A 21,774-nucleotide genomic window follows, 5' to 3' on the forward strand; every position below is an offset into this window, starting at 1 on the left:
GACCTTAGCACTGTCACGCACCGTCAATAAAATCCAGTGACTTGGGTGAATGACTTTGACAGTCATTACATCTTCTACGGTTGGCTTCAACGAACGTCGCGTACTTTTCCCCTATTTGCTGCTCCCAACCATCATCAGTTCGGTGACAGTTTAATAAATGAATTTGGCAACAGAGGTTTTTGGGATATTTATCAAAGTCTCTGTCGTTTGGAGGGAACTGACGGAAGTTGTTGAGAACTCATCCATTAAAAAGGGATTCTGAAGTGTTTTATCATGGTTATTGATGACGGTATATCAAGTTAGACAGATATTAAAAGTGCACCTAAAAAAACGATTCTAAGTGAATCGTTCGACGTGCTTAGAGTATGGATGTATTTAAAAATACATAATCTCAAACCTTTGGTGTCTCATACCGCAACGGGGCAGATGCTCCCGTTCCCAATGGTAATTGCCTTGGTCTTCCTTGAATGTTTCTACAGGAATTTGAAATCACTTCAATATCAGCTATTGATGGGGGCAATGTCAACTTGCGACAGATATAAAAAGTGCATCTAATAAAATAAAATAAAACTGAGTGTATCATTCGATGTGCTTTAGAGTACGGATATATCTCAAATCTTATACATCTTGTATAGGCAACGGGGGCAAATGCCTCCGTTCCCAGTGGTCATTGACAATTGTTGGTCCCCCTTGAAAGTTTCTATTAGGAATTTGAAATCACTTCAATATCAGTTATTGATGGGGGCAATGTCAACTTGAAACAGATATAAAAAGTGCATATAATAAAATAAAATAAAACTGAGTGTATCATTCGATGTGCTTTAGAGTACGGATATATCTCAAATCTTATACATCTTGTATAGGCAACGGGGGCAAATGCCTCCGTTCCCAATGGTCATTGCCAATTGTTGGTGTCCCTTGAAAGTTTCTATTATGAATTTGAAATCACTTCAATATCAGTTATTGATGGGGTAATGTCAACTTGAGACAGATATTAAAAGTGCATCTAAATAAAACAAAATACTCTGAGTGTGGCGTTCGACGTGCTTAGAGTACGGACAATATTGTCAGGCTATATACTTCACGAAGGCAAATGTGGTCAATGCCGATGTTGTATTTCCTACATTGTTAATTTAAGTGTCTCTGTGATGAATTCATATTGGGTGCGTTCGTTTAGCTTCCCTGGGTCGACCCCGGTCTGCCCCTGGTGCGTTCGAATAGCTTTGACGTCATTTCGGGGGCTCACCCGGGTCAGCCCCCAGTGGAGTGGGTCACTTGGGGCTGGCCCCAGGTGCATGACGTCACTACGAGAGCGGTGAGTGATCGTTCGTTTAGCTCTTGTCAGGGGCTCACCCGAGTGAGCACCGCGGGGCAGACACAGGGAAGCTAATCGAACGCACCCATAGTTGATAGATGTTGTCTTTCTTACTTTGCTGACCTGTCTTTGTTTGTCTTAGTTCGTTTTGTCCATTGTTCGTTGGTACAGGTAACTACTTGTGGAGGTACCAGCAGCTTGTGGACTGAGCCCGTTTTGAATACACTTGTCCTTTCCGGAATTTTTGTCCTACCTTGTAGGGTATCTTCCACAAACATAAATTAAAATAATTATCGGCATAATGCACAAGCTTGCTCAGGGAACCATAACCTTACAAGCTTTGCTTCTTTATGGGTCCTCCCACAGTTTCATGAATGTCAATGCTTATTATTCATTTAATAAATATAATCAAAAACGTATTTATTTCTAAATATTTCCAACTTACACCGCGCTCTGATTTGATTTTTAAGGTGATTTTGATACTGTGGAAATAAACTGATCTGATACTGACACAAGATACATTCTGACACAAGGTACTGACACATTGCCTTGTGCATCTCAAATTTTCAAATAGAAATTTGAAATCTCCCACTAACGAAGAGATGCTCTTGTACAATACTCTCCAGCCGATGCTGTGTTTTAATAAACTATTCTGAACCGTATCGCAAGGATTCGGAATTACCAACTGACGTTTTGAATCAAGACTAGATTAAGAGCAACTGGTACTCTTCACACCATGCAAAACTTCAAACACCATTCAAGATAGACTGCTGACGTTTTGAATCAAGACTAGACTGTTGCTATCGAACTTGATTCTCAATAATCAAGCGTCCACGGAAATCCACATTCTTACAAAACTATAGTGTCACTGAGCTCAATAAATTCATAAAAAGTACATTCACATCGGGACAAACATGTATAAGGTTACTCTTTTGATCTTGAGGGATGGGAATGATATGCGCAGCTGTGCGGTTAATTGAAGCTTTGTGGAGCAGAACGGCATCCCATCACGCGTTTTTATTACTTCAGTATGTTATGCTTAGGCCGTGTCCGAAACGACGACTTCGGCTACAGCTACGTCTAGATCAGCGCGTCTACCAGTGTTGAAGAATAGGCAGACGCGGGCGATCTAGCCGTAGCTGTAGCCGAAGTCGCCGTTTCGGACACGGCCCTCTTTAAGAAACACTGACGCATCTAGACGTTGGGTGTTTTCGAAGCAATCGGCTTTTAACCTCGGGCTCCGTCATTAATAAAGCAGTGTACATTTTGCACGGTGTTTCCAACATCATACGGAGCGATGGAGCCGGAGACAGAGCCCAAGTCGACATTTGGCAAAGGCCTTATCTGTACATGTGCCGACTTGATACTTTTCCAACTGTAGGTGGCAGCAGACGTGTAAACTTCATGATCTTTATCGTATAGTTCTGAGCATGCGCGTATTTTCGAGAGCAATGCATTCTGGGGATTTCTGCTTCGACATGTCCCGAAATATCTTCATAATATTTGAAAAAAAAGTGTCAATTTTACAAAGGCTGTGAGCAGATTATGTTCTGTTTACTCGGCGGCCTTTCATCAAACAGTTTCTAGTTCACCACTGATATCATAAACGTACGTATACGTTAATGGCTTTAATTCACATCCAATCTGAACAAATATTCTTTACCGGTGTCGCATGCAATTATGTCCTCTATGCAGTACTATCCGGAGGCATATGCAATAATGTCCGCCGGGCGGTTTTGCATAATGCAATTGTGTCCGCCCGGACACATTTGCATATGCAGTTGTGTCCGCCCCCGTGTAAAACCGTCCTTGCAGTAATGTAAACGCCCTTGGTCGATCGACGGAACACATTCGTCATTTCTTACAAGCTAAGTGCATGTCATGACATGGAAAATGTTCGGCCGTTGGGTATTCGCTGCAATCATAAAATACGTGAATATTCATGCTGCATATAATACTTAGGTTCAGTGCATGCACGCTCGCCATACATGTACAGTCGTGAACATGTCGCCGGACGGTTTTTGCATAGCCCCGGACAGTATTGCATGGCGGGCATTGCATCTGACACCGGTTATGCGCGTGGAAGGGTTTTTTCACGCGTTTTGTTCGTTATTTGTTTTCTTGTTTTCTTCACGTAACAAGTACCCCTGTTTAGGACCAGTTTCATGGCTCTGTTTACCTCCGAATTCTGCGCTTCACGATCCCCGTTTACGTGCAAGCGCCGAATTTCTGCGCTTGGCTTTTAAGCGTAGAGTACGCACGCAGAAAGCAAAATTCACCGCAAACCCCTTGAAACAAGCCTATTCGGAGTTGCAGCTGAAATTTGTATATCTCCCTTGACCTTTTGACAATACAAGTTGGTATTGTCAAAAGGTCACGGGGGAGCAACAAATTGCGTTGTCAGCAGTAGCTGCAACTCCGAATAGGCTTATACGCTTGCCGAAGCACAGAATTACACTCGCTTCCGTAAAGCAGAGCCATGAAATTGGGTCCCGGTTTCCTCAGACTTGCGAGCAACAGTTCACATAATTGGGCAACCTTTGTTGCACTACCAGAAATGTGATTTAGGTCTGCGGGCACAACCGAACACCGCACTGCCATGACTCTGTTTCCTGCTTGTTACTTGTGTACACTTTGTGCCTGCTGAAAGTACAGACTCAGCTGCTGCTGAACGAATGATGTTAAAAGATAACAACTTCAATACGACACAGCTTTCAAAAACAACGAGGACGTTTGTCAACTGATTTCAACATAACAAGATCAATGATCCATTTATCCCTTCGCTGTAAGGCTTGTTGAGCTAATTGTTAATTGCGAAGTGCCAGATGGTTCATCACGAGAGGCTAGGAGGAGGGGTGTCTTGGATGGCAACACCTTCTTATAAGGCCCTTTCACATGAGAGCAATTTAGCAAGGATGGTGATTTTAGCAAGGGTGGTGATTTGGGGGTGGAGTGGGGTTTAGACATTTTTATGCAAAACATTTTAACGCCATTGGACATTTCGGTAAACAGTGTTGTCCAAAGGCCCACACTTCATGTATCACAACTTATATATAAAATAACAAACCTGTATAAATTTAGGCTCAATCGGTCATCGGAGTCGGGCGAAAATAACGGGAAACCCCACCCTGGTTTCCGCACGTTTCGCCGTGTCATGACATGTGTTTAAAATAAACCCGTAATTCTCGACAACGAGAATTAATAACTGTTTTAATGTGTTCTCAAAAAGTAAAGCATTTCATGGAACAATATTTCAAGAGAAGTCTTTCACCATGACCTTCTGTAAACCCTGTAAGTTATTTGTAAATTTGTGAACTTTAATTTTTTTTTCTGTTCCGAAAGTGTATAATGGCTTTAAACGGTGAGTGATAAACAATATTGAAAAACATAGTGGACACATCATGCGGACAACATTGATACCCTTTTCTCATAACCCCCTTTCACACGAGAGCAATTTAGCAACAGAGGATGGTGATTTTTTTTAGACACTGTGTGGGAAGGGCAATGATGTTATAGGTCGTCCACTGTAGGTGTTCGTTAATGGCACTAATTGAACGTGGAGGTTTCACCAATTTCTATCAGTTTGTAATTATCTGAACAGATACGTGCATGGTGCGTGAACTAATTACACATGGTCTTTTGGGGGGGGCGTGGGGGTATTAATATGCAAAACAATTTATAAAGCGACTGTCATTGATCTATTCACATTTTAAACTCAAACTTCAAGAACGTATTGCCGTAGTAGACACATTTTGCATATTAATTGAATATTCAAAATAAATAACAAAGTGCACAGACCTTTTTACCACAACTGATGTTAAACTTTTATTTGTAATGCAAGCTCAATCATAATGACCCCAAAAACCTTTCTAACAAGGGTACTGATTTCAGACAAGTTAGTTTCGTTCGTGCTTGTTCAATTCTCCTTATCGTGTTTGTATTAGCTAAAAAATACCTGCAAATAAATAAATTAATTCATAACATAAACATCTAGTATCAACCGAAAGAGAAAATTATTCGTAAAAATTATCGATGGATTCTCCCAGAAAAAAAATATTCAACCACGTACTTCAATAAATTTCAACGTGAACATTTTAGCATTGAATGTTTTTAAGCATGACTAACAACACAATTTTTTGAGATTTCTTTAATTTGTTTTTAGGATCGAAATGTCTACAGGCTCAATTTCACACAATGTTGCTTAAGCACAAAAGGTAGCTAAGCAGTCACCAGTCAAATTACAGTTCATATGTTCCAATCATAACTGGTTTACTGCTTAGTTTTGCTTAGCAAACATTAATAAGCAGCATTTTCTGCAGTAAGCAGTTCTATGCAATTGGGCACCAGATGTTCATAAAAAATAACGTTGCTTGAGAACCCTGTCAGTATTTTACCAATCCAGACCATCAACAGAGGGCGACAATTCATTTATTGGTCAATGTTATATTGTATTTTTTTCCTACCGTACAACAGCTACTCAAAAAAAAACAATTGTAGCTTATATAAAAAGAACGTTATGAATAGATTATAATTTATATGTTTTTATCTGACTAAAAATAATTGAGAACGCACTTACGGTAAGTTGAAACTAACTGTTTTAAATTGACCCCTATTTTGTCTCAAAATATCTTAAAGCATTGTATTTATATTAAACCTATTGTCCCTTAGACGTATCGTCTGGAACATTTTGGGGTGAAATCACCTCGCCTTCAGCGGAGGGCTGGACCGTTGTTTCGACGGCCTCAACCGGGGGTAGGTTCGTTGAATTTACGGTCGAGATTTGGGCCGTGGTTGCAGGTGTAACATTGGCAGTGGACGTTGCGTCAGAGGCCGAAGAGTTAGGCGGCACTGACAAGTGGGATCCACTATAAAAAGGAGGGGAACAAATTTGTAAAAATAATACCATTTTATAGTAGAAATTATAGTAACAAATACACAATACAAACTGATAAAAAAATTAAGATAATTTATAATAGAAATTATAAAGTAATTAAAGAAATTAAAAATAGAGTCACTAAAAAGTACAGCAATGTTAAAGAGCAGTCATTGATGTAATTTGTGTAAGTTATATACTCAACCCCGGGTAATTTGACCTTTTTCAGGCTATTTTGCAAAGTCTCAATAATGAATCTGGAACAATTTGAGATTTTTCAGCTGACATTTGTTTACGAATGGCCTGTTATCACAATACAAATTTGAAACTTGGCTTTTCTGAAATACGATGTACTTACCCGACATGAGCATTGGTCTTGCTACCGCCCTCTCTTGAGTTAGCTCCTTTCTGCTTGGGAGTGATACAAACAAAACAGTCTTTAATTTAACTGGTGCCGGTAAACTCCTCTTACTGAAACTAATTAGTAAATTCATGACATTATAACGACCATTGAATAACTATTATTCAATTTGCGGTATCACCAACTTTGCTGTGTAGTTCTTTGAGAACTAGCCCTGCTAATTATTTTTCTGCCGCGGAGTAGATTTTGGAATTCAGAAGACTTTAGTTCAGAAGCTCACTGTCTATGGTTTAGGTAAAATCTGTCATGGGGATGTAAACAAATCGGTCGGTACTTTCACTTAGTATCATGGGAACTTCTCGCTATTAACTTCACTTCAGCGGAGTGAGTTCTTATTTATTGGTCTCAACGTTTCGACTAGCCTGCTCCAGCCATCTTCAATAGACTAAAGAGTAGTTTCGATTATCCAGACGAAAAACTTACCCCTTTATTTTTGTGCTTCCGTTTCTTTTTTCCACTCAGTACGGGCTCAGTTGACAAAGCCTGCGTGCCAGTTGACTGACTCTGGTGCAGCCCACCTTCCTCTTGACGTATAACATGGTCTGATTTCACGGCTGCACTCATCGTTGTTTCGCTGTGGAGGCGATTTCCCTTGTCTGTGGTTCGACTCCCCTGAGATTGTCCGGAGAACATCCTGCTAAGCCGGTCAATAACTGCGGTTATGACGCTCTTTGATCGGTGGGCAGCGACTGCAGCCTCGGGGACCTCGTCGTCTGCTTGGTGTCTGCCTTCTATGGTCTGGCCGGAATGAGGTGGTGCCTGTTCGTCGACAGAAGCCGGCCCGCTGGTGTCTTCGTTTCCTTGTATGACTCCTGGTAAATCCTGGCCCTGATTTTCGACACGAGCTTCTGTCTGAACTTCTGTTGGTTCATTAGTTGGATTATGTTCCTCATCGGGAATTTGTGCTTTATTGAAACCACTTTCATCGTAAGGTCGACTTACTTGGATCGCTTCGACTTGATCCTGCTCGACAGGTTGATCTATCAAGTCAGATGCTACGCCGATAACTGCTGAAACCTCAATGTAACCAGATGGCACGCCAGAAACATCATTTGGAATCTCTGTAGGAGTATTGGTTACAACAAATGACCCAGCAGAAGGCTCTTTCTCAACAGCTTGGTGGTTACCTGGCGACTGACGAGCTTCCTCTAGCTTCTGGTAGGAGGTTAATTCTGAGTTGACAGCCTTCTCTTTCCTGCTAATACTTCCTCCAGATGGTGGTCTCGATGATGCACGAGGTGATGGTGCAGGAGAAGTCTTAGCACTTGACCCAGGGGACTGTCGAGGCGTTCTACGTGGTCCGATTGCCGTCGAGGCAGCAGGTGATACTTTGATAAGTCGAACAGATCCTCCTGAATTGTGGCCTGATATTTCTTTAAAGACCCCGTCGAGTTGTCTCTTGATCGGCTGGACATCGACGGGGCCGGGATTACTTTGATCAGGCGGACCGACCCTGTCGACGGGGGGTTGCTAACCTGGGAGCCTCGCTTCGTTATGATAGGTGCGGATGACTCTGAATGCTGCTTTATTATTGGCTGAGAGGACTCATGATCCGACGACTGTTTTCTTGCATCAGCTGACGGCTGTTTCGTTTCAGTATCAGATGTGTGAGATGTTGGCTTTGTCGTGGACGGTATTTTAGCGTGGCCAGTCGTTTTGTTACTGCCGCTGCTTTGAGGTTGTCTGTCTGACGGTTTCGTGGAAATCCATTCCTTTGGTCGGGGAGAAATCGGTGATTTTCTCGGGCTTTTCTGACGATGATAACCAAGAGGCGATGACGATTTAGTTGACGATCTCGAAAGATTCCGTGTCATTGACAAAAACGGCCTTGATTTTGCACTTTTACTGGATGTGGTCCGTTTAACGCATGGCTGTAAAACAAAAAGGAACAATATTGATTAGCGGTGGTAAAAACAACGACACCTCAAAGTTATTGACACTCTTATAATTTCTGGTCTATTTCCCCTGATGCATATTCCTATAGAGGATTTATGTTACAATAAAGAAAAACATAAACAATAGATTGATTTTCTCTGTTTGGGCCATATTTCAACCAAATTTGACGTAACAACTTCTGTGGGACACCAGTCACTGGGGTTACACGTGACAAAGTATTTCGACTGGTAACCTTCTTCGGTGTAGGCATATCTATGAAACTGGGCACTGTTTTATAGAAACCCAAGGTTTGGCCTCTTAGTCTCCACTGTCTATTTTTCAATTTTGTTGAACGAGCCAAATGGCAGGAGAGAGTTTACAGAAAGTATATGAAACTGACAGAGTAAGTTGTGTATGTTGTGCTTTTTTCTTCGTGCCGGGACTTTTTTTAAAGTGCTTGTCAACTACCAGACTGTTGATGGTTATTTTACTTTATGCATGGCATATCAGTTTACTTTGGTCGTTCACATCGAAACTTCGCCTCCACAATTTTTGATTTCAAGTTGAAAGCGAAAATGGCGGGAAAGTACACACTATGATATTGAAAGTTATGCTTACGTCACTAGCTATTCTTACGCCAGACTTTGACTTTTTCTTCTTGCCAAGCTGCCTCTTTTCGAAGCTGCTTTTGTGTCGAGTCAAACTCGATTTGACCTTGGCCTTGAATGCTTTCGGTTTCCCCGACTCGTCGTCCATCCTTGGCAGAGTCTTGCTTTTGGTTTTTCCCGGCTCTTTGGTGTCCTGGTTATTTTCGTCTGAAGTGGATTCTATGTTCACTTTCGAATTGACTTGTTTCTTGGTAGTATTATCGTCTGCAGTAAGCAGAGTGACTGGTGCTTCGTCTACTTTGTCTGAAAGAGTGGGTCCACCATCCAAAGGTGGGTTGACCTGTTGTGCGTCTGGTTGTGCGGGATCGGTCACTTCTTGTTCGACTTCCTGTTCAGGCATCTCACTCTTGTCATCGGTGGTTTGTAGGTTTGTCTCATCTGTATTTTCTGCTTGTTGCTTGGATATGTTCGGGTTTTCTCCATCCCCGTTGGTGTCTGGTACACCAGCTGTTGTGTCATCGGTAGCCGTAGTGCTTTCCAAGATAGGAACATTGACTTGATTATTGTTGATGAGGTCTCGGGCAGAGACATCCGTGATGTGGAGGCTGTCACCAGGTTTACTACCTTCTGTCTTCGGAGCACTGCTCATCAAAGGATCTTGGGAATGGGTGCTGCTGCTGCTGCTCGCCCCAGTAGAAAGTGCCTTTGTCTTCGACTCAGTGTGTATTTTAGAAGTCTTCCTGCCAAAAATGCTACTAATGCGGCTTATAACAGCCCCAATCATACTCCTGGAATGGCTCGCCTTCTCGGATGGCTTCCTGCCGTCAGAAGTCTTGGTTTCAGAGTTGGAGACCATCTCTGCTGGACTACCTCTGGATTCAGATTCGCTCCTAAGACACGGACTATCTCTTGATTTACCACTGCGTATTGATCTAGTGCTTATTCGAGACACTGGCACGGTGGGCTCAACTTCGTCTTCATGGGGTGAGGTGCAATCTCCTCCTGCAACCTTGTGGTCTTGGGGTGCACTAGGTTGACTGGCCTCCTCGCCTGCTCTTGCAGTGACCCTCTGTTCATCTTCTTGTTCCTCGGTCACCACGTCGTCTACAACTTCGTGGACCTGTGTAAGAAGGGGAATAGTAAACGGAATTACTGAAGCCTTTGCTTAATCTGACAACCTCCTCTCTTTATGTTGGTGTCCATTGATTAACTCTTTCCCCTTCATATTTTGTTGTTATTACTTTGCTTATCTAATATAATATCATTTATAATTGAGCAGAGTAGGAGAGGCAAAATATCGTGGAGGACAGAATCTCCTGTTACACCAGCCTCCTTTCCCATGCCTCTAGATAAACTTTGATCATTGAAAAAGAGGTTGGTATTCTTTTTTTTCCTGTAGAACAATATGTGATTTTGCACTGCATCTTTTACATTTTTTATCGTTGGAGACAATTATATTCGAATCTACCTTATAGGCTTTCCTTTTAGGTAAAAACACACTCCTCCGGATTCTTCGACCCCCATGAATTCTTCATCTGAGTGATGTTCTGTGATATCCACATTTGGCTGATCGAGGACACCGTAGATATGATCATGGTCCTCGTGGTGTGGATGAGTCAGCTCCTGCACCAGGGTATCCTTGAGACACTTCGCAGAGCCCTGACAGAATGTCATGTCAGGTCGGAACACATTCCGGAAGGAGAGTTCCGGCTGTTAGCCGAGTAGGCTGAAGGCACCTTCCTGTGGCTGTCAGGTTTCATTGAGATGGCAGAGAGATTATGTGAGATGATCTCCTCGTCCAGATTCAGAGGATGGCTGTGGTAGATCGGGACGATGCTGCTAAAGTGGTGGCTCTTGGCTTCTCGACTACCATCTTCGGAGTACTCCCCACTCTCAGCGACCTTGTGGAGAGACTTATTATTATGTCGTGAACGAGATGATGTCCCGATTCGTCTGGGTGGAGCTCTTCCATCGACAGTACCTTCTCCGTCACGGATTCGTCGTGGACTCCTTCTCGGGGAATGACGGCCCCTTCGAAGATCATCTTCTCCTGGTTCTTCTTGACCACCGATGTCAACCCCTCGACCGGCAGACCCTCCAGGCATTCGGCCAGGGAATGGACGCTCTCTTCCTCGGCTATGATCTCGTTCTCGACTAGACCGATGATCTGATCCTGTTCGTCGTCGTCCTCGTCCATGTCGCTCTCCTCGCTCTCGCTGCCTTCGACGTGGTCATGCTCAAGGTCCTCTTCACTCTCTCTAAACACATCATTCACGGTGGCCAAAAGAATGCTGCTTCGGTGAACATGCACATCGTGACCGTCGTGAACTTTTCCTTCGCTCTGGCTCAATAGGATCATTGCTTCGTCGCGTGGGTACTCCTTTGCTTGGCTTAGATAAGCGAGAACACTACTGAATACTAGCTTGACCACTGTCTGAGCCTGTACATCACTACCTGATTCCTAAAAGATAGAGAATCAAAGTTGGGAACATGAGTTATAATATATTCATGACTTTGTTTCAACATTCTGAAGTTAGTGTAAATTGAAGATATCAATATTTTTGCGACTGTTTGAGTCTTAAATATGTTTTGAGGCATTGCATGATAATTAGACATCAAAGTACATTGAGTTTGTGGCAACACCATACTTTGCTTGTGTGTAGATTTTTCTTTAACAAATTGACCTTCTAATTTAATATATTAGAAATCAGACGGGACTACTTCTTTCTCTTAGTGGACCAAGGGGACTTTTCGTTATTGACTTCACTGCAGTTGGCTCTTCCTTGGTCTCAATGTTCGGACAAGCTTCCTATATAGTCACCTTCAGGAGACTATATAGTGTTAGATTTGAGATGCTTTAACCTTATTTTACAAACCTCTCTTCTGGGTCCACTTCCAGTATTGTCTTCCGTATCAACCGTTGAATCTTTCGACTGCTGACCTGCTGGTGAAGGAGGGGGTGTCTGAAGCCCGCCCTCTGTTGGCGATGGGGAGTCCGTGTCAGTGGCGGTCCTCTTAATTATATCCGAGACAACAGCTCTTGCCTTGAAATCTCTGCTGGCTGTGTGGGGACGTTTGGTTCATCGCGCTCCGGGCAGGTTCGGGAGAGAACGGGCTCGAAGAGCGAGAACCACGAGATTTGCTCCTGCTGCTGGCTCTCTGTTCGGTCCGCAGTTGCTCTTTGGCCGTCTTGAGAGCATCATCTGCGATGTCTTCAGGTGACGGACTGCTACTTGCTTTAAGTGGCTGTGTTGCCTCTTCACCAGCAATCTGTGTGACGGCATTCTGTAGGGTATTAATGATAACATCATGCGCAAGTATGCTGCTACACGTCTTGGGTGTGTGTAGTCTTTTCTCAGCCTGGAGTTGAACGATGGCATTCTGCATGGTGTCACGGGTGACGGCCTGTGCGAGTAAGCTGCTGTCAGTCACGGGAGATGGTAGCCTTCTTCCAAGGTGTCTCATGGCATTTGCCAGGGCGTCATTTGCTGCAGACTCTGCCATTAGACTGCTGTCTGTGTGTGGCTGAAGTGCTCGATTCTCCTGTTGGAGTTGCCTGGTAACTTTCTGGACAGTATTGTTTGCGACAGCCTGGGCTAATAGACTACTACTGGTGTGGAGTTTAGGGTAAAGTGCTTGAAGAGTCTGCTCTGCTTCAAGCCGCCTCGTTGCGTTTTTCAAAGCGTCTGATGCAAAAGTCTGCGCTATGATACTACTGCTTGATTTGAGAGGGTCTGCTCCGAGCTCTCTCATTACATTCTTGATAGCATCTGCTGCCACAGCCTCTGCGATGATGCTTGAACTCGACTGTGGAAGGAGCATTCGTAGCTGTTGTGTCGCGTTCTTTATCGCCGTGAATGCCAGGTCCTCGGCGAGCAAGCTGGTACTGGAATGCATTGGTCTCTCCGCTCGAAGCTGTTGGGCAGCTTCTCTCATCGCATCAGATACTACCCTCTCTGCGATGACACTTGTACCTGACTGTGACAGCTCGTGGTGTAGCTGGCTGGTGACGCATCTAATGGCGTCCCAGACTACCTCCTCGGCAAGAATACTCGTATCTGATTGATGAGTCTCCTCTTCAAGCCCTTGTACGGCGTTCCGTAGCGCATCAGAGACCACAGCCCTTGCAAGGAGACTGCTACTGGTATGCGACGAGGATTTCTCCTTTCCCCATGTCGGGAGAGATCCATCAGATATAACTTCACTCTTGGCAATGGGGCTCGCGGGGTGCATCTCTGGTAGGCTGATCAGCCTTCCAACGGGGGATATCTCAGTAGCTGAAGGCAGCATTGAGTCAGACGCAGTCGCTGTTGATCCTGGGAGTGGAGGGAGTCCCCCTTCTGCATCAATCTGTTCCTTAGCTCTATTCAGAATCGTTGAAACTACCAGCCGTGCCACTCTGCTGTTGGCCAGATGCAGGACGCTCTTCTGCCGCATGACCTCTGGAAGTTTGACCTCTGGCGGACGAACTTCCGACTCAGCAGCTCTGGGCTCAGGTTGTATGCTATCACTAGAGAACCGCTCAGCTTCGAGAGCCTGGAAGACGTTTCCGATTAGATCTCTTGAAGAGGCAATGAAGGAGTCGTAGTGGTCTCCAAATAAAACAGCCAGCTCCAGGGACGAAAGTGAAAAGGCTGAAAGGATTGAAGGATAAAACAAAATTCATAAGAAATACCAGAAAATATATTGGCTCAGTTTCACAGACAGGATTTTTTTTTTAAATCAATTTCAGGGCTTATCTGCCAGTTACCAACTGGCTAGTTAAACACAATTTAAAGGTTGAGTGGTCATGGCAAGGTCGTTTACCCGCTGGATATTTTACAACAAAGACTGGTGGGATTTACCCATTGACTCGTGCACAAACTAGGCTGATGTCGTGTAATATTGTTTGACACACCTAACCCTGCCCGTGCAAATGTTAATGGGTCTGCCCCTCGAATTGTGAAATACTATCTCTAGACCATCTGGAAGACTGTGTGATTACTTTCAGTTAGTTTATCCCTCGGACATAAATTGAGATAAGGCCTATAAGCATTGCCAGTTGTCAAATGGTTTCTTGAACACTAACTTGATGGTGTATACGGACTCCGAACTTCTAAGTACCTTGTTCTTCTGTTATTTCGGGATCGAGGTCGTCTTCGTCAACTTCCTCTATGATGTCTTGGCTTCCACTGATGATGATATGAGAAGGTTCCTTTGTTTCAGCGTCCAGAGACGGCTCGATGGAAACAGAAGTAACCGGTGACGTCGTTTGAGCATTCATCTAATGCAAAATACGTGAGTACAGATTACTTGCTGCTTAGTTTGTTTCATTTTAATTCAATCAATATTTCTGTACTCACACACACAAAAACAGAGAGAACCATTTCATACTAAAGGCAGTGGACACTATTGGTTTTTACTATAAAAAATAAAACATTAACATAAAACTTACTTGATTAAAAGTAATGGAGAGCTGTTGATAGTATAAAACATTGTTAGAAACGGCTCCCTCTGAAGTAACGTAGTTTTCGAGAAAGAAGAATTTCCACGACTTTGATTTCGAGACTTCAGTTTTATAATTTGAGGTCTCGAAATCCCGAAATCAAGCATCTGAAAGCACACGACGTTGTAACATGGGTGTTTTTTCTTTCACTATTATCTCGCAACTTCGGCGACCAATTGAGCTCAAATTTTCACAGGTTTGTTATTTAATGCAAATTTGAGATCCACCAAGTGAGAAGACTGGTCTTTGACAATTACCAACAGTGTACAGTGTCTTTAAGCACCGGAAGGTTAGCATGCCTTTTCGTGAGCTTACGGAATAGCAGCGCTATAAAATGGAAACTCGCGCAGTAAGCACAAAATCTGCCATTTAGCAGCTCTATAAACCTTCACTCAAACTCTTTTATTGCTATTTTGGAGGAAAAACAACAAAGAAACCAAGGAACATTGAAATTTGACCCTACGCAGGGTCAAATTTCAATGTTTCTTGCGCTTGAAGCTTAAAAAAAAGAAGGATTGAGACGAGGGGTGGAGCCGGGAGATAAAGCTAAGTTACGTTGAGAGGAAGTGGGACTCGTTTGAACAAGCTTTTGACTCAAAACAGTGGCTAAACAATCATCAAATTTTATTGTATTATTTTTTTTTTTTTAACTCATTGGCAGAATCGGTAATTTCTTACAAGAAGCAAACTCTCGTCAAACTTCCAGACTCCATCGGCTGGAGAGAGCTTTATTCGTTCCAGCGCGTAGTCTACTGCCCATGCGCTGTAGTGACGTGGACCTCCTAGGCCGTGACGTGCATGATGTCTTCGTCTACGACCACCTACATTGATAGAAATTACAAATGATGACACTTCTTAAAAAGGTGTGAATGGCTGGTTGTTTTTGTTTGTTTTATTTTTATCGAACACAACTTAAAAAAAAAACTTTTACAAAATCACAAAGCAATGGTTCAATACGTTGTAATTGCCATTTGGCAAACTAAACAGGAATTCAAGTAAATCTAGTTCTGTACACAAGGTTCGCTGTAGATCCGTTTTACTGACGTCACTTGCTGGTGAGTAACCTTAGATTGGAAAAGGGTTACAATGCTTGACTGATCTAAGGAAACTACCAAATAACTGACCATTGGTACTTGAATTTAGAATTAATACAATGATAATTTAATGCTGTGAAGTCATTGGTCTATAAGTTGTCAATCTTCAGGTTTAGGTGAATTCATTTACTCTTTACTTCTCTTCACTCAAAGCGTGCCAAGAGTTTGCCCAAACAGTTAAAATTAATTTCTGAGTTAATCTTCCATGCACTGCATGCTGTGCATGAAAGAGTCTGTGAGTGACAGAATAATTATGGTCCAGCAAAGGCCGATTCCTAAACTCAAATAGCAACATTGAATGAATGAAGCTTAGTCACTGATTTTCTGTGGGCGCAAAACTGTTTTCAGAAAAGTCAGGGGGATTTTCCCTCTGTGTAATTCATAGAGAGTTTTATTGTCAATGGGACTAGTTCATGGTGGTGTTTCAAAGGAAGCACCGCTTTTATTTACTGTGTTACCAGGACTACAGTCTAGTGGTTTATAGTGAGCTTGCTGCAGGCAAGGTTTGGCTTGCTTGCTTTGGTGCATGGAGTTGAACTGTTGTTGCTTTATTCATTATTTCTAAACACAGTTCATAGGTCATGGTTAATATTTTTCTTCATATAGCATTATAACAAAATACAGAAAGACTCTGCTAGGGTGAAAACAAAAGTTGGGGCAAGTTGCGCCATAAACGTTGCCCAAGTGGACTTATGCAGTTGCAGGTCACCAATTATTGTTTTTTGTGTGTGCAGAAAACCATGTGTCCAGAAATGTTTTTTTTGTAAAGCAAGTGTGGTAGGCCTACTCAGCAGAGGAAGCAAGACTTGAGCTTTTCCCAAACCTCAACTGTTGCTCCACCAAGGGTCTGTCATCATTTTTGAAGTGTATACATTTTGTTACCAGCATCATCAAACGAAGCCCAGAGATGGAGCCTAAAATGAGGTTTGGGAACAGCCCCTGGGCAGACATACATTCAATAAGTTCTAAAATGAGTTGAGTCTCATTTGCAGGCCTACTAACTATTAATCTAGTGTTATTCTTACATACATCTCTCTAGTAATGAAGATTTTGGTAAGATAACATGATGCAGAAATGTGTAGAGCTGTACTATGCGGGAATCAGAACATTGCACTTGTTCCCCATTAATGAGCTTGATTCTTGAGGCAGATTAGATAGTTTCATTCACATGCAAAAAAATAACAAAAATGATTGATTTGAAAAACATTTGTTGTTGTGTTCCCTTTAAAAAAAATCAGTTTATTGAAAAGTAAACCAAGTCTTAGCGTAGCTCTATTTAACACAGTGAGAATTTGCAATCATGTAATGTTGACTCCACACCATTCCACACAGCCATCGTTTATAGTTGGGTGTGTTTATATATTTTCCCCACCCTCTGATGTCAATGTCAGATTTAATGGCCCTGATCATTTTGAATAAATTTTCTTTGAACTTACAGTGTTTTTTGGGGTAATAGATGTTTTATAGCATCTTTTGATTTTGGAAAGGTTATATTCACATTCTGTTGTCACGGATACTTTTGAGTCACCTGTACTCTGTACTTTTCTCTTCCTCTGTTATCAGATTTCATGTAAACCTTATAGTCCTGGCTATTTTATTTCATGAATTCTCTTTGAACTCTCCGAGTGTTTTGGGTGAACGGATGTTTAAAGCTTGATATTTAAGGTTATTCACATTCTGTTGCGGATTCTATTGAATCACCTCTTTTGTTGGTTTTCTTAACGACTGTTTATTTTTGGAACTGTTGACAACTTGCAATACATGTAATGATACACCACACAGTCCTCACTGGATCATGGTTTTCGTAACAATTGAGGCTGGGAGTTTAATTGTTTGTAATGAAATGGAATATGTTTGAAAGTGTAGTCAACTTCAATGCTGAGTTGTCCCGGGTACATTTTGTGTTCAGAAGTCTGATTGTGAAAGTTGTTCTGCGTAGATGCATGCACACGCCTCGGGGGATAATAACCCTGCCATTGTAGTTCTTATCAAGCAACATTTTCTTTTGAGTAGCAATGATTAAGTTTGTTTTTAATGATATTACTAAGTATTGGTTCTTAAATAAACCTAGTAGCTAGATCAAGATGCTTTACAACATTTTGTGTTCATCGGGTATACTTTTTAAAAACTTTCTCAACCAGGAGCATACAATCCCAAGCTGCATAAATTAGCACTGAGGGGTTAATCTGACACGTATATTGTCCAGCCCTCTCGAGGTTCCATTGTTTTTTGTATACACCTGGGTTAAGATAAGCAATTATGGCTAAGTGGCTTGCTCAAGGACACAAGTGTCACAACTGGGATTCAAATCGAACACCCCATGCAGCAGACTGCTTGCAAACATGACGAGAATAATTAGCAACCAAGGTTGTCACACAATACATCAAAGATTTTTACTGATAGACATGAATGTGTCCTCCTTTATAACATTTTCTGGCAGCGAGTTCATTAAAAGTGTACGTGTCTGGTGGCACAACTGTGCACAGAATCACATCATGTGTAAATGTGTTCATCATATATAATATTGTAGGCTAATATTCATGGTTTTTCTATCATTATAAACCACAGAGGATGATATTGAAGGATCAGACTGTAGGATTAAATTGAAAAATGCACATGGAGTCTAAACATAAATAATTAGGGCACATGATGCCAGAATGTGGCGGCTGAGTGTGCAAGCCAGGGAGTCATTGTTTACGGTTGACGAAAATGCATAGCAACTGTAGCCATAGGTATACGTGGGGAGTGAGCGTTGCTGATCAGATAATAACTCACTTGTTAATGTTGAATCATGTTTGCATAAGGGATATATAACAAGAGTACTGAGCAAACAGACAGAGATGAACCCCAAGCCTAAAGATTAATAACAGTCCAACTCCAGTGTGTTGATTCATCAATCTGATTTATCATCGAAACAAGCAATGCATCCTCAGCACACTATGAACATTGACAATTCACTCCAGTCCTGGTATGCCACTAGTAGTAAAACCAAAAAGGACTTGGTAATTTTTCAATAACTTTGGGTTGAACCAAGGTAATACCCAGGATTTTGATAAGGCCACATACACAAAAAAATAGTTGATTGTTGTTGTTTTTGCGCGGATGGTGAAGGGAGGGAGGTTAAACAAAAAAAATAACGTTTTGTTGACATGCCAAATATGAATTCAAGAATAAAGAAATCATCACAATCACTATAAAACAGAGGCTTTGTGTATTTTTGATGTTTTCAATAGTTTTGTCAAACAAATTTAACTCTTAGATGACATTTTCTGAAAACTTTTTTCAAACAACTAAGCACAGTGTAGCCCAAGTAAATATTTGAAGAATTTTTCTTGCTTTGCCAACATGAATAAAAACCTTCTTAAAACATCTTTTCAAACCTGTACATTTTGAAAAAAATATCAGCTGAAAAATCTGGGCAGTAAAAGTATATTAAAGAGATATCCAGACATGAAAATAAAAAAATAAAAAAATGGGGTCGGGGGGGTTTTGAACGGTCCGGCGGGGACAATCAACAATTTTTTTTTATGTGGCCTAAAAGGGTGCCAAATTTACTGATTAAAAACTGGGTATCTAAACATTGAACATTATATTCAATTTGTTTCCCTTTTTATCTGAATTGGGGTTGATTTCCTGTGGGACTGTGTGGGGCTATTTTGCCCTTTATTGTATGTAATATGAATGTTTGTAATGCAATTTTTAACTCAATTTTTGCATCTTTCTTAAAGGAAGTGGACACTATTGGTAATAACTCTAAATAATTCTTAGCATAAAACCATTCTTGGTGACGAGTAATGGGGAGAGGTTGATAGTATGAAACATTGTGAAAAACGGCTCCCTCTGAAGTGCCATAATTTTTGAGAAAGAACTAATTTTCCATGGACGAGGGTGTTTTTCTTTCATTATTATCTCGCAACTTCGATGACCGATTGAGCTCAAATTTTCACAGGTTAGTTATTTTATGCATATATTGAGACACACCAACTGTGAAGACTAGTCTTTGACAATTACCAATAGTGTCCACTGCATTTAACTGTTGTGTATTTTAAAACCAAATTGCTATTTCTGCTCATGTTTATACCCTCGATTTAATGGGTTTCTTTTTGACTGCAAGCTTTATAAATGCAATTAAGTTAAGTTAAGTTAAGTGTTAAATACAATTAAAGGGCAAAAACATGTTCAGCAATGTTTAGTATGAGTGAAGTCAAAAGGATAGGGACAAGTCTGGATTTCATGGGTTGAACAAATACAAATTTACAAAGCAGGATTTGAACCACCGACCCCCGGATTAACGTGCCAGCACTTTACCAACTGAGCTATTTAGTTCTAATGTAAAGCGGTCTCTATATTGTGTCAATATCTTTGTTCGGGGGTGCCAGTCAGAAGCCAACAAATAGGGAGACCACCAACATAAGGATCAGTCGATGAATGTTGATCACAAAACGAGGACCGCCATTTCTTCAAATGTTGGCCTGTAATGGCATTACCCTTGGTCTTGCCTCACAAAACAATATCTTTGTTTTATCTCAACAGTTTTACCCAACTCTTGTTACGAGATATGAGTGTTTTTATAAGAAATGAAAGTACTCATGAAAGTTCATCTGTTTGTTTAATTGGGGGAGTTGGGGGGGGGGGGTGAGTAGAACAGTTATTACAATAACGTTATTATAACTTTTGATAATAATAAAGGAAGTATCATGTCAGTGTAACCCTGAATGATGGTATAAAATAACCTAATTATAATGTATAGAAGAAAAAAACCCAGTTGTTTTTCCATGCAGAACTACATCGTTTTAAAAAACACAATTATATCCTCTGCTTTTTTGGGAAAGGAGATAATGTTATGTCTCCTCAAACATCACTTGCCTTATGTGCGAGTTTGAAATTGTCAAAACATTGCATCTCACTTAAAGACACTGGACACTACTGGTAATTGTCAAAGCCCAGTATTCTCACTTCACTCACAGAGCATTTTCGTGAGAGTTAACAACGTTTTTGTAAAATCAACATTTTTGCACTGACGTGAGGATACATGAATATGTTCAAGAAATCGTTGGGTTGTTTGTGAAATGCAACCACCAAGAGTGGTAAAAATATACTTTGGTTTATAACCAGAGAATTGGAAGTGAACGAATATCCCACACATTTTTATTTATTTATAGACTTCACACATTTTGAAGTACCTCAATTTTCAATTACAGCTGACTATTTTGGATATTTTTGTTGAATCTATTACACTCCAGACCCGAACCCTCGCCCATCAAACTCTCGTTCATCACGCAAAAATACTCATGGCCGACACTCATCCCCATAGTTTCTGTTTGCACAAGTTCTTGAATGATTCAGCGCTTGTAAAATTGAAGTGCACCCACAGATGGTCATTTGTACATGGATTAACAGGTACTATGTAATGATCGCATTGGATATGTTTCACTCATGACGGCTGCTTGAATTAAGTTTTTCAGACAGGGTGTCAAAAATTAACAGTTATGGTTTGACGGGTTTTAATTTTTAATGTAAATGTCCCCTGTTTCCATACTTAAAATAAATTCTGTGGATTTCCCCCACCCCCCCTGCAGAGGAAAGCATTGAGTTGTACATTGTTTTAATTAAGGAACAAATTAAATTATATGGTATTAGTTTTTGGCCTACACCAATGCGTGATTTCCTATGCCACAATACTTTTTCTTTGTGCCCTCCAGTTTTCCTCCCTATTGAAAAATCTGACACTTTTCATCTCTGGCTGTGTTGTGGTCATGTGTTGATGTGGCTGGTTGCCCATGGCGTGCCAGCTTCTTGAACACTTTGTAGCTGCATTCTCCGCAACTCAGCTTCTCAGCTGCTAGTTAGGATGGTTATTATTGTTATGCAATGCTCAGCCCTGCCAGGAAAAAAATTCACTCTTAAAATTAATGGTAATAGTTTACAACTTTGGGTTAGAAGCCTACAGCAACTTTCGATAGTATAAATAAAGCATTTTGAGAAACAATTCACTTTTCAATATTATGAATGTGATGTGAGAAGCATATTGTATTCCTACGAGGGATTATTCTTCCTATTAAACATATTTGCACAGGATTTTCTTGGTGAAGTCGCACAAACG

General features: G+C 41.3%; 1 pseudogene; it reads right to left on the minus strand.

Moving 5' to 3' along the window:
- Positions 1-7,340: 7,340 nt before the first annotated feature.
- On the minus strand, positions 7,341-20,983 carry LOC117303533 (annotated as a pseudogene).
- Positions 20,984-21,774: the final 791 nt, after the last annotated feature.

This window comes from Asterias rubens, chromosome 2, assembly GCF_902459465.1.
Source record: "Asterias rubens chromosome 2, eAstRub1.3, whole genome shotgun sequence".
NCBI classification, from domain to species: Eukaryota; Metazoa; Echinodermata; class Asteroidea; order Forcipulatida; family Asteriidae; genus Asterias; species Asterias rubens.